Genomic DNA, 17228 nt, shown 5'->3' with positions numbered 1-17228 from the left:
CCTAATTTTGAATGTTTTTTTAAATATAAAGCCAATACCCCAAGGTATCTTCAGCTTCCCCTCCATTCTCATTCCAGGTACATGGCAGACTCCAAACAGAAGCTAAACACATTAAGCTGATTGATTTTTCAAAGCCACTGAGTTAACAGGCGTCTGCAAGAATGGATTGATTCCTGAATCATTTCTCCCCACAGGCTTAGAGCAATCACTTGCACACAGTAGAGATGCAATTAGTGACTTTTAAAACGTGTAATATGAACTTATTCTGTGACATTTCCTTACTGAAGATTTCTAAAAATAGAATGAAATAATCAATGTTTCATAAAAAATAAATAACGTGGTAGAAGAATTTAGATAATACCTATAATATATATAATTTGACCCTGAACATCCATTTTTGTTTTCATTTCAAACATCATTTTTTAAAGTAACACAGAAATGATATAATGCTGCATTTTTCTGCATCCTGCGTCTCAAACATTTTAAATCAGCTTCCAGTCTTTTCTCAATTATATACGTTAATGGTATTTACTCCTGTTTTTAAATGGAAAGAGTATCCATATTCTATTTCTTAACAGTGATATTTCAATTTTCTGATTCTTCAAGAAAATGCTTCATGCTGAATATGAATAGTAATTGAGGGTCTGGTCCAGAAAGTGTTGGGGCATTACAGGTCTCCCTAATTTCGAGAGCCAGAGGTGCGCACCCAGTCAAGTGCTCAGCTCAATTTCCATGAAGGGTACGTACAAAACCATCCTGGCAACTTGCGATGACCATGGAGGCTATCTGCAAATTCCATCTGCTGCCAAAACACTAAACTGGCTTTGACATCCGCACAAGCCTTTGCAGCAAGTTGTCATCCAATTTTGTCAGCTTCAACCTCCAATGTTCTGTACGGTCAATCAAAATATAGTCCTGCAATGTAGACTTTCTGAAAGTGCCAAACTATCTCAAGGACAAATGGCCCAAATCATTGAAAATGATTTAGGTATGAAAAATCAAACCTAAGAAATCCAGTAAATCAACCACGCTAGACTTTCCTGCAGCATGCCCAAGTACGGCATGTGGCTAGTTCACGGCCCAGAAGGAAGAGAAGCTGATGAATACTAGTTACACTATATAGAAGACCAGTGATGATGAACATTTGCCCATTTGGAATCCTATGTTTGCTTTGGCAACACAGATACTAAAATTGGAACCACAAGGGCAATTATATTTGAGGATCAACCACATGAATAATCCAGCAGATCTCAGAGATCCCTGGAATAGCCTTCTTTCATTCAATGAGATGATGAACCACATCTTTAACAGCGTGCTCCTGGGTGTCTTTCTCAGTTAGCACATCATTTTAAAGTTCTTCCCTCCAAGCTTTATGTTCCAGTTCTGAAAAAAGCCTGAAATGTTCTTTACCCAATAATAGTAACTTGCTCTTTCCTGTGATTGGACTTACTTCCAGTGGAGTAAAATTAAACAACTACAAATAGCAATCCAAGTTACAACTTCCATATTTTTCTTCCTTACGCTTTCTTTAAATAGTTTCTTCTTCTTAGGAGGAAGTGTTTGCCACCATTTCCTTATGCCCCTGAATACTTAACAGTGATTGCAAGCAGTTTCTGTCCTGGTTTAAGCATTACCAAGAGGAGAGGAAATCTCAAGGTGAAGCTGTGAAATGTGGAAACTCTTGATGTCTCTCTGGGGACAACAGTTTAGAGGACACAATACTGAAAAGGCAGGAATGACTACAGCTTCTTTTATTAGCAGCTGCCTTGAAAAAGATTCATTCCATGCGGTAATTTTGGGCTTATCATCCAAATTTCCTTACTTTCGATACTCAAGAGGCATCCTGTTCTTTTATTATTGGAAGTCCTATAGAAATGAATCTTTCCAAGCAGAAAAGCCAACCTCTCACACTGATTTACTCCCAGGCCTTGAAACTTATTTCCTATATGATTAATTTGTATTAAATGACAGTTTGGTGAGGTTATAGCTAGTGTGTTACATTTTTTCCAGTTGTTGCAGTGAATTAAATCAGAAGAAAACACAATTTCTAGGAGCAGGCTGCAGTCCACGGATGAAACCTATCTTTCTTTTGCTTGCTTTATCCCAACAGTGGCTATTGTGATGAGTCCCCCCAAACAGTGATTGTGTTCGTTTACCTCCTTTTCTGAGTGAGTTAGTAACTTTGTAACTGCCTATGTCCTTTTCTCCCCTACTATAAACTCAGTGAAAAAAAGGGTCATGGCTTAATTACCATTATAACACCAACACCACGCACAATACCTGCAGATAATAGATGCTCAGGAAATACGCTGAAGGAAAGAATGTATGAACAAGCAAGGCTGTTTCTTGAATGCCCATTATGGCACTATGATGTAGTCATTAGCCTTGAACTAAAAATCAAACACTTGGGTTCAAGGCACGATGCCATCCATTTTCATCATGTATACTTTCATTAATCTTAAGAGCTCTGAGCCTCAATTTCCTTATTTGAAAAATGAGCAGAAATCTAATCAGCTAATTTTACTAAGACTTGCGAGGCTCTATCAAGATAATGCAGATGAAAAACACTGTGAGTTTTAAGCTACTATAAACACATGAACAGACATGGCATGTCACCCTGACATCCATCAGGGAAATCATTTACAAATGAGTGGGAAGGGTAAGGAAGTGGAGAATGCTTAACTTGCCAGAATTCTCGAGGCAGTATGGTATATAGTTGGATGATATATTTGATAAGCTATGTGAGGAAATAAGTGAGATGCCCTTACCACTCCCATTTCAAGATCACTTTTAAATCATGCTCAATAATGCTTTTTTTCCAAGGAGGTCTCCACTTAATTGCAGCTCTTTTGAAGAAAGAGTGCAATGTAAAAGTATGGAGCCAAAGGTACGTCGCTTGAGGCACAGTGGATGAGTTTTTTTCAAAAACTTCCCCTAAAATTAATCAAAGAGACAAAATTTTATTTCTTTAAAGTAACATTTGGAGCTGATGCCTGCCTACCAAAGATACCAAGTTAAAAGCCTGCCTGAGATGTACGCATATTGTAATGGTCCAGCTTCATGTATAATCATGTCAGAATCATATCGGACTATATCAGACCTAAAGAAAAATCTGGTCTTTGTGTCATAAAGTCAGACTATAGTAATATAGGTGAGACCAAAGTCAATCTTATTAGCCAAAAAGTTAACATCACACCGAAACGTGGGGACAAACCTGAAGCCAAATGCAGTACTCTACCTCATGCTGAACCAAACGTTTTACAAGTGATTACATCTTAAGTATTGATTCAAAAGCACTGAACAGATCAGTTATTTGTACCACATTTTCCCATTCCCTTTCTCCAAAAGGATGGCCTGCATTTAAACTAGGCAGATGAAAACTGTTAACAGCTTGCTAATGGATGTCAGAATCTTAGCTTATTTTATTCATGTCCCTTCATTTATTCAATTCATCAAATATGTATTAGATACCTAAATGGTCCAAGCAGCTGGAGCTGCACAGGGAATTACAGTAAATACAAACAAACATTGTGTGTGTGTGTGATCTGAAATGTTTACTAGTCGTGGTATGAGAGAAGAAACACACCATTAAAATAAAACACTTGGCTCTTGGGCTAATTTCCAAGAAACATTCACCAAAAATGTCTGTTTTTTCTGTGTTCCCTTCTTCGCAACTGCGTTGAATCGGGACTATGAAGCCACCAGAGATTTGACTGCACTATTTCATTTCTCTTATACAAATTAAATGGAATGCTAGCATTCAAATAATGCCTACTCTCATCTTGATACTTTTCTAAGATCACCTGAAAACTTTAAAATAGTTTGAAACAAACACTCCTATACATTAAGTTATTCAGTCACCAAAGATTTACAGTATCCATCATGTACCCAGAACGGTAAGTACTGAGGAGTAAAGATACAAATAAGACTGCTCCAGAATGACTCACTATTTGCAAATAAGCAGCAACTGAACAGCTTACAATTCAATGTGATAGGACAAAGGTATCATTTAATTCAAGATACAGAGGGTGCTCAGAGATACATGGAGAAGAGTGAGATTAATTGGACCTCAGTATTCAGACGAGGTTTCCTGGAGAATGTTAAGTTAAATTTTACATTTGGAAAGAAGACTAGGGGTTGAAAGTAGGGATGGGTGCGTCAAAACGAAGGCTTAGCATTCACCAAGGGACAGAAGCCTGCAACAAAATGTGTTCCCTGGAAAATAGAACCAATTTATGACTGCTGGAGCAAAAACTGCAAAGGAGTAGTTACGATAAAGTTGTTTTTGGATATTACTAACTTGCATACAAGTCCATCTCCCTCTGATTCATTAGTTGAAATTTGCATGGAGTTGTCCACATCCTGTCTCTCTTTCAGACTGTGTTACCTTTGTGATCTTGTAGTTACAATACTGTTAAAAACAACAATGTCCTTGTGAAACATGTGGCCAACGTAATTTAGAATAGACTATATAAATATAAAGACAAAATTGGGAGGACACTTTGAAATACCTTTCTATAGCCGTAAAAAGTTTTGTCCAAGATCCGTGACCCGTCTTACAATTTTCCTCCCTAGCATCTTACTTTCTAATAAGTTTTTCACTTTTCCCCTTCTCCTTCCCCCCTCCTCCCCCATCCCTTCCCCCTTTCTTCTTCCTCTTTCTCTTTGTCCTCTTCTTTCTTCTTCTCATTTTTACAGGTGACCCTCTGTGTCTGTAACTAATCTTTCATCTGCCAAGTAGTTTTAAATCTAAGTTTCCAGAATTCTTCAGAAGTTCCTGCGGAGTCTCCTTGGGTATGGCTGATCCAGTGGCATTCCAGGCTCCCTTTATTCCCCTGATCTCGGGCAGCTTCACAAAGATCTACCATTTAAATTGGGGCTTGAGCAAGATTTCATTTGAAAAGAGAGCTCCTATGCATCTTTACATTTTAAAATCACCCTCTTTCTTATCTAATTCTCATCTTTTGAGGATAAACTGAGGCCAACGAAGGAGACGTGTTAGTATCAATACTATATAGCTATCTAGACAGAATTACATTGAAACATGGGTCTTTTACTCTCAGATGCTCATCCCGTTGGCTTATTCCAGGCAAGAGTTCTCCTCCGTCACATCGCCCTCTGCAGGGGAAGAAATCTCTGTCCAGGAAGTGTAATAACATGTGCTGTGTCCCGTCAAGTGTAGACTTAATTGCCACCTAATCTCCTTTTTAGCTCTAATCAGAACTGCTCTGCCCCAAATTTTCAATATGTAATTCAATTTAGAAGACATGATCTATTAATTTACTAAACTGACTATGCTCAGTCTTGGAAATAACAAGGTTGAAAAATAATATATTCCTTGAAATGGAGTTTCTTATCAACTTCCTTGGGGACTGGGGACTCAGACATGCATATATCTGACTCCTTGAGTGAAACCAGATCTATATTAGAGACATTTTGTTATGAGTTAAATTATGTCCCTCAAAAGATATGCTGAAGTCTTAACCCCTAGTATCTCAGGAAGTGACCTTATTTAATAATGAGGTAGTTGCGGATATGACTTGTAAATTAACATGAGATGCTACTGGAATAGGGTGGGGCCCTAATCTAGCATGATTGGTGTCCTTCTAAGAAGATGACCATGTGAAGACACAGAGACACAGGGAGGACACCACGTGAAGATGGAGGCAGAAACGGGAGAGATGCATCTGCAGTCTGAAGGATACCGAAGATCGCCAGCCATCGTTAGAGGCTAGGAGAAAACCGTGGGCTAGATTCTCCCTCAGAGTCCTCAGAAGAAACCAAGCCTGAGTATGACGCCTTAATTTCAGACTTCTAGCCTCCAGAACTCTGAAACAATAAGCTATTGTTTCAAGCCACTCAGTTTGTGGTACTTTGCTATGACAACCACAGGAAACCAATATGTGTGCATAAAGTCTACAGATGAAGAAGATACTGTCGACCTTGATGTGTGTCTGGCGCACTGCTCGGAGTAGGTGACACTTGAGTTGGGCACCCAGCGGTAGGTTGGAGTCAGCCAGAGGGAAAAGGCAGGGCGTGCATTCACAGCACAGAAGAAACCAGGAGCAAAGGACAGGATTTGGAAAGGTCTTTCGGTGTTTGAGTAATGTGAAGCAGCCTATGTAGATCCAGCGTAGAACACGGGTGCTTGGGCAAGGACTGATGCAATGCCCTTTTGCAACAAGAGAGTTTACTTTAAATCAAGAAAAACTTCAGGTTTTGGAATCACTGTGTGTTTTTGCCTGTGTGTGTGTATGTGTGTGTGTGCGCGCGTGTGTTTAAATATGTATTTATCCCCCAGATGGCTTCTCTTTCTTTCTTTTAATTTCTTTTTAATTGTGGCAGCTATTCTCCAAACATGTTTTTGTTTATCTCAAACTAAGTATACAGTTTCAACATATGGAGCATATTTTGTTTTACTTCAGTTTATCTTAAGAAATCAGCTTTCCTAACTCTTGTTGGCAGTGGCCCCAAATGATTTCTTCCTTTTTCTTTCCCTCTTTACTTTCTCCTCTTTCTTCTTTTCTTTTAGTTGTGGTTTATCTCTACCTCCCTCCCTCTCACGTCCTCTCCCTTTCTCTCTCCCTCCCTCTCTTCTTTCCTTCCTTTTTGCATTCCTCCCTCCCTCCTTCCTTTCCTTCCTTCCTCCCTTCTCTTCTCTTTCCTTCTAGGAGATCACAGAAGATTTCCCATGTTGACGTCCCAGCTCATTTAGTAGCAAGAAGCAACAGTCCCTTGGTTTGTGGACAGTCAGCCTAGAAATTACACAAACTTGAAATAATGTTAATAAACAAGTCAAGGATATTATTTACTCTTTCATTTATAGTATTATGAACATGGCATTCAGATCTGTTCACAATCTGAGCCCAAACTATTTTACCAGCCTTGTTTTGCAGGACACATTTTCAAACCTCAGTGTATTTGGCTTTCCCGCTCCCCCTTTCCTCGGGAAGCTGATTTTCACCTTCTCCACCTACCACACTCCACTTACCTTTCAATATCCAGCTCAAATAGCCCTCCCTTTTAATACATTTTATGATGCTCATTGGCAGGACTAATCATTTTCTCCCCTGGATTCTCCTAGAGCCTTGTACATTCTTCTATCCTTGCCTTATTGTGATGGATATTTATTTTCATACATCTCCTCCACTAAACTGAAGTCAAAAATGGTTTCTCATTGTTCCCAAATCTGCAGTGTCCAACAGAGTGACTGACACAAAAAAGCAATCTGTAAATTCTCACTGAAGACATTCTTGATTGAAAAGAAATTGCGGTCTTCCTACAACGAGCAAAAAGCTGGTCTTTAATACCCGTGCAACTCTTCCTGAAAATTATTTGCACCCTTGCCAACTTGAAGGGCACTAGTGATGTCAGAAACTGGGCACTTGAGGCAGAAAACCACTTAGAATGCTGAGTATAAGACTGACAGGGAACTTAACCTTTCTTGGTATGTATATATTCATGCAGCCGAAATGGGGCATCTTGTGGGCTTCAAATTCAGTGTAGGAGCACGATGATATATTCATAAACAGTTCTGCCGTGACAGGAGATAGAAAGGGTCACCACTCATACCTACTCTAGGATCGGCTGCACTGTGCTGAGATGGTTTCTGAGAGTTAGTGTGCTCCAAGTGACTGGTGAGGTAGGTCTGCCAGAGAGGTCAAAGGAGGGTCACAGAAGGAGTAGTGGCAGGTGTGGCATGTGTGTTTAACACGTCTCTATTCTTCTAAAACAGAGCTTATGTCTTTCTTCTTAAAACCCCTGACATATTACTTGACACATGGAATATGATCCACAAAGGACTTTGAATGAATGAATGAATGAATGAATGAAGATTGTCTAACCTAACAAACAGCAGGAATGCACAGTCACCAGCTGCATGGTTACAGCTCTGTGATTCCTGCATCTCTCCATTCGTTTTAGCATTTTCAATGACTTTTTGATAGAAGAAGCTCTAAAAATTATACTGCATGACCCTTACTGCAGCAACTTAATTTCAGCATCATTGACTTTGATAATGGCCTTTTTTGTCCTTCACTTGCTCAGTGGGAAGCTGTGCGCTGAGTGGGGCTAACAGCCCGCAGACTAAGTAAACATAGCTTCTGACCATGTTGCTTACAAGGACTGTGGTCTCCTCTCCCTAACACCTTTTTCTAACAAAGGACTTGGAAGTCAAAGTAATATAAGATGTTAAGGAGAAAAATATGGAGAGGATAAAAGAGATGAGGTGGGCTCCGGTCCCAGGTAGGGAGGTAGAATGGAAGGTACCATGGGTGGTGGAGGGTCTGAAAGAGGGGGAAAAGCAGGGGTGTAGTGGTGGAGGGCAGGGACCCACAGGCACCAGGGATCAGCCTCACCCCACCGCCCCCAGGCACGTCACTCTTCCCCTCCCTGGTGTCCTCACCTTTATTTCTTTGATGGGCAAATTGAACAGGTTTTGTCCTGAAGAGACCTCTACATCTGTGTGGCACTTTTCACTGAAGAGCCACAGCGCTGGACCCTGGGTTAGGGTGTGGTTTTGCCACACCGGGAGGATGGGATTTTGTTACCTGGGAGAAACCCTACCCTTCCTATACCTGGGTTTTCCCATCCTCCTTAGAAAGGTTACGGTATGTGAAGGGACTGAGATTACAAACGAGGAGGAGCTTTTACAGAGTGCCAAGCGCTACAGAAGCATGTCCTGATTGTTATCTTTACATTGTCCTTGAGGTAGGATAGGATTTCTCAAAGGAGGAAACGCAGTCTCTACAGGTCAAGGAGCAGAGATTAAAGGAGCACACAGTGATCAGCGGCAGTGTTCTAGAACCTGGCCTTGTGGCTTTCACCTCAGTCTGTTTTTGTTTCTGCTTCCCTCATCCTCATCCGCAGAAACCAGGCTGTCAGTACAGTAGGTGGACTTTAGTTAGGAGGTCTTTTTTCATTCCAGAAGGGTAACCTTACTTGTTATATTTATGATCATCTAAGTAGCTTGTTTTATTTTAATGTAAACCTAAAGTTAATCAATCTAAATAAGGAATTTATTTTTATAGTTAGAAGGGAATTTTCTGGTAAGCATCTTACAGACCTGGATCCTGAGGCTCTGCATGGTTGATAAATGGCTTACCTGGTGACAAATGAACTACAGTGGCAGAGCCAGTGTGACAGCCCCCTGCTGATCGTGTCACCAGGCCCCGTCTGCCTTTCCTTGATGGACGGTCAGGTTAAATCCAGAGAGAACAATCTTCATAAGCAGCATCGAACACTTCAAGCAGTATCTGTCAGTAGGCTTCTAAACCACTCGCGCAGTCAGGCCAGGAGTCTTAAGAGCTTTTATACAGATACTTGGAACTTGTATTCCTCAAGTAATTGTTCTTAAGTGTTCTGAGTGAAAGAAAATAGTTTTGATCAGGAAGGAGATGGGTCCTTACCCTCCATCTCTTGCATTGAAAAGAGGGTGTGGTGCAGCCCTCCCCAGAAAGCAAAGCTGGGAGGAAGGTGGGCAAGACTCCCATGTGGGGATTTGTTCTTTTCCCGAAGGACCACTTAGCTACCAACCCGTCAGTCACCAGCTTACATCTCTCCCTCCTCCTCTTCCTTCACTCTCCAATGGGGAAAATTCTCCTCTGCTTTCTGGCTTGTGAAACAGCCCGGGTTTCTCTGGCTCTCCCCTCTTCGGCTAAGAAACACACATTTATGATTAATCAAACTACAAATACGTAATTGTCAGTCTGAGGATGGCTTCTTTAGAAAGAGCCAGGGACTGCGTATTGAATGCTTTGAAGCACATTTTCACCCCAGGAGTTAAGCTAACTTCTGTTGAGAATTGTCTCCAGCTAAGTCATGTTGAAACAGAAGCGCCTCTGTAAACCCCAGTTTCACACCATGAGAGATTCCACTCTACGCTAAGACTCTAAGAATAGTTTGGGGAGAAAACGTGATAGTCTTTTAAAATGAGAAACCAGCAAAAGCTCCACAAACCTTCTCATTAACATAGTGATTTCTAATTTACAAAGCACTTTCCGCTGGCTGGCCTTGCCTCTCTTTCACTTTAAACCACAGAACAACCGCACTGATTAGTCAGAGTTTGTTGTGGAAATCGCCCCGACACCCCATCCAGCACCATTGACAAAAGTAAGATCCTTGAGAAAGCCATGCTCCTCTCACCGCGAGCATCTGCTCCCACTGGTTTCTCTGTCCAGGACTTCCCAAGGGAACCTCACCCACCCTCTCCCCCTCTGTTTAGTTAACTCCCTGTTATCCTCCAGGCGTGAGCTCAAAAACAATTTTTCAGGGACATCTTCCCTGACCATCCCTACTCTAAACATGCCTTACGTACATAGGCATGAAATACAGACTCGTGTTTCTATCTTCCAGAGTATTTGTAATCAGTTTCTAGTTATTCATTTCTCATTGTAATTTTTAAAAATATTTGGTCACCCTATTAGGCTGCACGTCATTTCTGTGCTTAGCTTACTGTTCTGTCTACAGCACGTGTCTAACATATAACAGCTCAATAAATACGTGAGAATGAAATGAATGACCACGACCCAGCTGAGAAATTTGAAGCTCAACGCAACACGCCAAAGGTCATGTTACTAATAAGAGTTTTTGAAGCCAGGGAGACTTGAAATTTCCAATTTCAAAATTTTAGCATTGACCTTTACTCATTTGGGTGATTTTCTTTGAGTCTCTGGTCCTATTTTTCTGTTATCTGTTAAATTCATACAATAGACACTAAGAGGATAGTTGTGAGTTCTATGAGAAATAAAGTACATGTAGTGTTTGTGTGATATAATGCTTGTTGACTTGTGAATTATCCCAATTAACAAGGACTGTTTGAAAGACAGGCCCAAGACGGAGATGTTTTGGAAAAAATGAAAGACCTTTCATGGTAAAATCAGAGAGTGAACTCACAGGGTTTTTACGGGCAGATTTGCTTGAAGGATAGAGCTAAGGAAACAGCCAAGAGAGTAGCTTGAAAAGTTGTCTCAAAAGAGGGCTTCCACTATTTAAAAAGAGAGAGAGAGAGAGAGAGAAGAGAAAAAGAATGAAAGAAAAGAAGAAAAAGAAAAGAAATAAATTCAAGTAAGCATTAACTATCAAGAGAGGCTCAACTCAAGTTTCTTAATTTAATCTTGGGGTGTCCTATAATGTTATCACATCCAGTGTATAATTTATAACCTCTGTATTGTAGTCCCACATCCAGGCATGCTATGCTAGTGATCTTCAAGGAGAAAAGAATTCAAGCATTTTTAATTCTGCGTATTAGACAGCCAAGTCACTAAATTTTTCTTGATTTATTGCACTGGCTAAGACATTACAATATTGAATACAAGTGATAAGGCTGAGTATCCTTGTCTTGTTCCTGACTTTCAGGGGAAAGTATTTGGGTTTTTGATGATTAAATGTGGTATGATCTGTACAATTTTCATAGCTGCTCTTTCTTAGACTAAGGAATGTGACTTCTGTGTCAAGGTTGATAAGACCCTTTTTTTTCAAGAATGGATATTGGATTATGATACATTTTTTCTACATCTATTGAAATAGTCATATTTTTTAGCCTGTTAATATGGTTAATTAAATTGATGAAGTTCAGATATAAAACATGAAGCCAATCTTGCATTACTGGGATAGCACAATTTTGATCATGATGTATCATCTTTTTTTATCTGTGTTTTCATTTAAGTTAGCAAAAAATAGTATTAAGAATTTTGGGATTATATATTCATAAGGAATATAAGTCTAATTTTTTTTTTATAATTTATTTAGAGAACACTACCCTCACAAAATAATTTGGGATGTGTTCTTTCTTCAAATTTCTGGAAGAATTTTTTAAAAATTGTATTATTTCCTCCTTAAATACTTGGTATAATTCACTATTAAAACATCTTTAATAAATGTAGTGCTACACAGGTTATTTATATCTACTTTCATGAGTATTGTTATTTACTGTCTTTCAAAGAATTTTTCCACTCCATCTAAGTAGTTGAATTTATTGGCATCTAGTTGTACATAACATTCCATCAAAAGTGTTTATGTAACTAGCATCTATACTGATGCCCCATCTTTCATTACGTTATTGGTAAAATGTGCTGTCTCCTTATGTGTAATCTGTCTGGTTAGAAATTTATTAAATTCACTGATATCCTCAAAGAACCAGTTTTTGATTTTTTATTTGGTTTTTGATCAGTTTTCTATCATTTGCTATTGTTTTTGTTTTCCAGTTTATTGATTTCCACTGTGATCTTTATTACTTCCTTTATTGCTTATTCTAGATTTTATTTGCTCCTCATTCTAATTTCTTAAGACGGAAGCCAAGGTCATTAAATTGAGATGTTTTTGTTTAATAATATAGATATTTAAGACTATAATGATATTTCTAATTCTGTTTTAGCAGTGCCCCATACATTTTGATACTTGGTGTGTCTGTTTTCATTCAGTTCAAAGTACTGAATTTTAAAAAATTTCTCCTTTGATCTTTTTTCAGCCCATAGGTTGTCATTCAGAAATATATGATTTAATTTCTAATATTTGGGGATATTTTTAGGTATCTTTTTTTTTTGTTATTGATTTCTAACTCGATGTGATAAAAGAAACTACTTTTTATTATTTGAATTCTTTTATTTATTTATCTTTGTCCAGAATATAGTCCATCGTGGTAAATGTTCTGTGTGCACGTGAAAATAAATTTTATTGCACTATGGTTGTGTTAAGCGGTTTATAAATGTCAATTAAGTTGGTTGACAGCATAGCTCTGGTCTTATACATCTTACCTATTTTCTGCGTACTTTTTCTATCAGTCACTGAGGAAGTAATCTTGAAATCTCTGACTAGTAGTAAATTTGTCTACATCTTCTTGAAGTTCTATTAGTTTTTGTTTCATGTGTTTGGAATTTCTGTTGTTTAGGGCATAAACATTTAAGATTGTTATGTCTTGTTGATGAATTGTTCCCCATACCATTTTGCAATTATCCCCTTAACCTACAGTAGGATTCTTTGCTTTGAAATCTTTTTTAGATAGTAATTCAACCATTCTGCTTCCTTTAATTAGTGTTAGCATACTATATTATGTTACATCTTTTTAAACATATTTTTGTCTTTATATGTACATTTGTTCTACTGTAGGTGGTATATAATTGAGTCTTGATTTTAAGGCAAATTTTCTTCACTGTCTTCTCCTTTGCAGTGATAAGCTGCTGTTCTCCTTTTTTTGTTTCTTTGTATGTAATGTGACTTTTTAAAAATTTGCCCACTTTATTTTTTGTCACTGATTTTAAGCAATTTTATTATAATGAACCACATTGTCCTTTTCTCACGTGTGCTGTGCACTTGGTGTTTGTTGAACTTCTTAGATATCTGGTGTTACTGTTTTCAGCAAATTTGGACCATTTCCAGCCATTATTTCTTCAACAGTCATTTGTGTCTCTCCTCTGTTCTCTCATAGGACTGCAATTACTCATATATTGAGTCTCTCGAAATTGTCCCAAAGCTCATTGATTCTCTCTTTATTTTTTCAGTCTTTTTCCTCTGTGTGTTTCACTTTGTATTGCTTTTGTCATTGAGCCTTCAAGTTCTCGTCTCTTCTTCTGCAATAACTAAAATGCCATTAATCCCATCTATTTTATTTTTCACTACAGACTTTGCAGTCTTAAATTGTACAATTTCAATTTGTGCATTTTTATATATCTTATGTCTCTATGTTATGTTTTAACTATTTCCTCTGGCTTCTTGAACACATGGAAAGCCATTATAATGTCTGTTTTAATGTCTTTGTCTACTAATTTTATTCTATGTTCATTCTCAGTCATTTTCAAATCGTTGACCTTTCTCCTCAGTATTGGTTATATTTTTCTCCTGCTTTTGCAAATAAGTTTTCATTGGATGCCAGACATTATGAATTTTATTTTTTGAGTATTGGATATTTTTGCTTTTCTATAAATATTCTGGAGCTATGTACTGAGACGTGGTTACATTATATGAGAATAATTTGTTTCTTTGAGTCTTCCTTTTAAGGCTTGTTTGGCTGGAAGAGAACAGTCTTCAATATAGGGCTAATGTCCCCACTATTGCAGCGTTTCCATTCTGAGTGTACCACCCAAAGCCCAGTGTGTTATGAAGTTTTCCACTCTGACTGGTGGGATCAGGCACTGTTAATGCCACTACGTGAGCTCTGGGTATTGTTTTGATGGTTCTTTCCTTAGTCTTGGGTACTTTTCTCATGTGCATGGGGCTAATCAGAATTCCGCTGAGTACTCAAAGGGGATACTTGACCAACCTCCAGTGTTCTGTTACGCTCTCTCCTCTCTAGTACTCGGCCTTGTGATCTCTTGCCATCTGGTCTTTCCTAGACTTTCCTGTCTCATCTCATCAACCCAGGGCGACAATAAGGCTCTGTCTAGGACTCCTCTTCCTGCAGTACAGTCTGGAAACTCTCCAGGCAATAATCTGAGACAATCATAAGATTCAGCATGTTTGTCTCCCATCTTTCATTTATCCTTACCCTTCATTATGTGATGTCCAACATATTGAAAGCTGTAGTTTCCCATATTTGGACCAGCTTTCTGGTTTGTTTGTTTGTTTATTTGTTTGTTTGTTTGTTTATTATTTATTTTTTTTAGTGTTAGTGTAAACTGTGTCCCCTTTATTCTGTCTGGCAAAAAGAGGAAATCATGAATCAGATTTAGTTTTTAGTTCCAGGTCTACCCTTTACTTGCTTTGAAAAGTCAGTAAGTATGCTAGATGCTTTCTTGGTATAAATGCAAATTAAATACCTACTTTATTTTAAAACTTTAATTTCAAGTCAGATGTAACATTAGTGTGAGTGGCTGAAACCATTTGGTGGGCAAATAACAATACAAAACTATAATAATTTGATATATTCTATTCTTTCTCGCTGCCTTTAGAAAGTTCAATTACCCAGGAAAAAAATCATTTGAAAAAATTGTGCTATACAAATGGTTTAATTTAAAATTAAAATTTAAATCTTTAGTCATTTTGCCTTCTTTTTATCTATTTTCCTAAGGGAAAAATCAAAGTGGCCTACAGTGACAAGCAAGAACAATGCAAACTCTTTTTGCTGACTGAGTCAAGAGTTATGCTTCCTGTAGTTACTTCCTTTTTTTGCAAGCATTTTTAATTACCAAACATAAAAAGTAATTGTAAAAATAACCTGAAAGGTTTAAAAATTTTACAAAGAAACAGATTATGGTATTTCACTGCTTAAATCATCCCAATACTTCTTATTGAATTTTAATTCAAATTTCCTCTGAAACCTGTAGTGCAGCTCATTAATTATCCTAAAATTTGAAATCTGCAAAACCTACAAGTCTTCCATGATCTTATCCTTCTTCTTGGCACTTGGGTCTTCTGTTTCTTGTACCTACAAAGTTATCTCCCACAACAGAGACTTCACACAAGTCATTTCTTCTACTAGAATATTTCTTCTACAATTATTATACAGTTGACTGCTTATCAACATTCACGTTTCACCTCAGATATGACTTCCCTAGGTAGTCATATTGCATATGACTTTTCTTGGCTATGCTAGTTAAGTTTGTGGGCTTACCCACTGTGGTAGTCAGAATTCTAAGATGACCCACAATTACCCATATCCATGTATAATCCACTCTCTTTGAGTGTGGATTAGACCCGTGAATATATTGGAATATCATTGTCAAGATTTATGCCATGTTATTTGGCACAAGGGAGAGTGCCGATGTAATTAAGGTTCCTAATAAATTGGCTATAAATTAATGCAAAGGGCCATTATCCTGGGTGGGCTTGACATAAGCAAGCAAGCCCTTTGAAAGCAGAAATATTCTTCTGTTTATTGGAAGAAGCAAACAATCATTTTGTGAGTCTACAGAGGGAATCGTATGGCATAGAACTCAGGGTGGCCTCAAGATGGTGAGATTACCTCTGGCTAACAGCCAGTAAGAAAACAAGGACCTTAGTCCTACAATTGCAAGGAACTGAATCCTGCCATCAAAACGAATGAGCTTGAAAGAAGACCCTGAGCTCCACATGAGACTGTAACTCCAGTTAACATCCTGTTTTCAGCTTGATGAGACCTTGAGCAGAGGGTCCAGTTAACTCACACCCAGACTCCTGATCTAGGAAAATTGTGAATCTATAAATTGTGCTGCTTTAAATTGCTAAATTTCTGGTGATTTATTATGCAGGAAGAGAAAATGAATACACCCAAAACCACTCTCTGTCACACTGCATTATTTTATCTTCTTCATGGCTTAAAACTTTGATCTTACATGTTTTCTTGTTTACTTCAGTATTTACTCCCAGAATATACATGTACTAGAAGATGAATTTTTGTTGTCATTCTGCCAGGTTGATTCTTGCTATTCTGGCTATTGGAGAGGTAGATTGGAGAGAATTATAAATCTGTTTCTGTTTTTCCATTAAAAAAAGAGAAACTAATATGTGCTGTATAATATTGAGATTTTTCTCTGTGGGGCAAAATAATCTTTCTTCGGTATTCTTCAATTTACTGAATAATCAAGTATGAGGGAAAGACTGAAAATTCTTCAAAATGAGAGAAACACAAGCCAAAATTTTACATAAAAAAGAGGCATGCAGCTCTGTTATTTTTCAAATAATACAGTTGTTTATAGAAGCCATGCAACATTTCAGTGTGGAATTTTATTTTGCATAATGAATATATATATATATATATGCATATATATATATATATAATTTGGGGGGATTTTTCCTCTGTAGTTATTGTGAACACATGTGATGATGGTGCCAGAACATTCCTCTCCTGTGTGTTTCATGCCCAAAGTGATCCTCATACTCAGGGTTTCCAGCAGATCCATCTATTTTGTGAATTCTTGCTATTGTTATCCCAAAAAGGTAATGAGCAACTCCGTGTGCCAAAGAGGAGAGAGAGAGAGCTACAAGATTGTCTTTTGTCCTCTTACAGGAAGAATTTAACTCCTTTACTTTTACTGAATTAGCAGGGTTGATAGTGTCAGAATTGGGTTGAATTCTTGGGCACCCTGTTTGTGTCTCAGTATTGCTTACTGGAGGTGTGAGGAAACTCCACCACCATCACCACCACCATATTGGAATTGGGTCTCAGCACACCCAAAGAATTCCCCAAAATAATTGAAGACAATAAGAGAAGGGCATAGTTGTCGATCAGAGGATGATCACAAACTGCAAAAATAGTTATAAATACATACATATTTCATAACATTTAAAGCATTCCATGAGAAGGTTAGTTTTAAAAT

At 38.0% G+C, this 17228-nt stretch overlaps 1 pseudogene; it reads right to left on the bottom strand.

Moving 5' to 3' along the window:
* Positions 1 to 408: 408 nt before the first annotated feature.
* Positions 409 to 17228, bottom strand: part of LOC102503981 — a 111434-nt pseudogene continuing 94614 nt past the window's right edge.

Source organism: Camelus ferus, chromosome 25 (genome assembly GCF_009834535.1).
Source record: "Camelus ferus isolate YT-003-E chromosome 25, BCGSAC_Cfer_1.0, whole genome shotgun sequence".
Classification (NCBI taxonomy): Eukaryota; Metazoa; Chordata; class Mammalia; order Artiodactyla; family Camelidae; genus Camelus; species Camelus ferus.
Note: the sequence above shows the minus strand (reverse complement) of the source record. Positions and strands in the feature narration are given on the sequence as shown.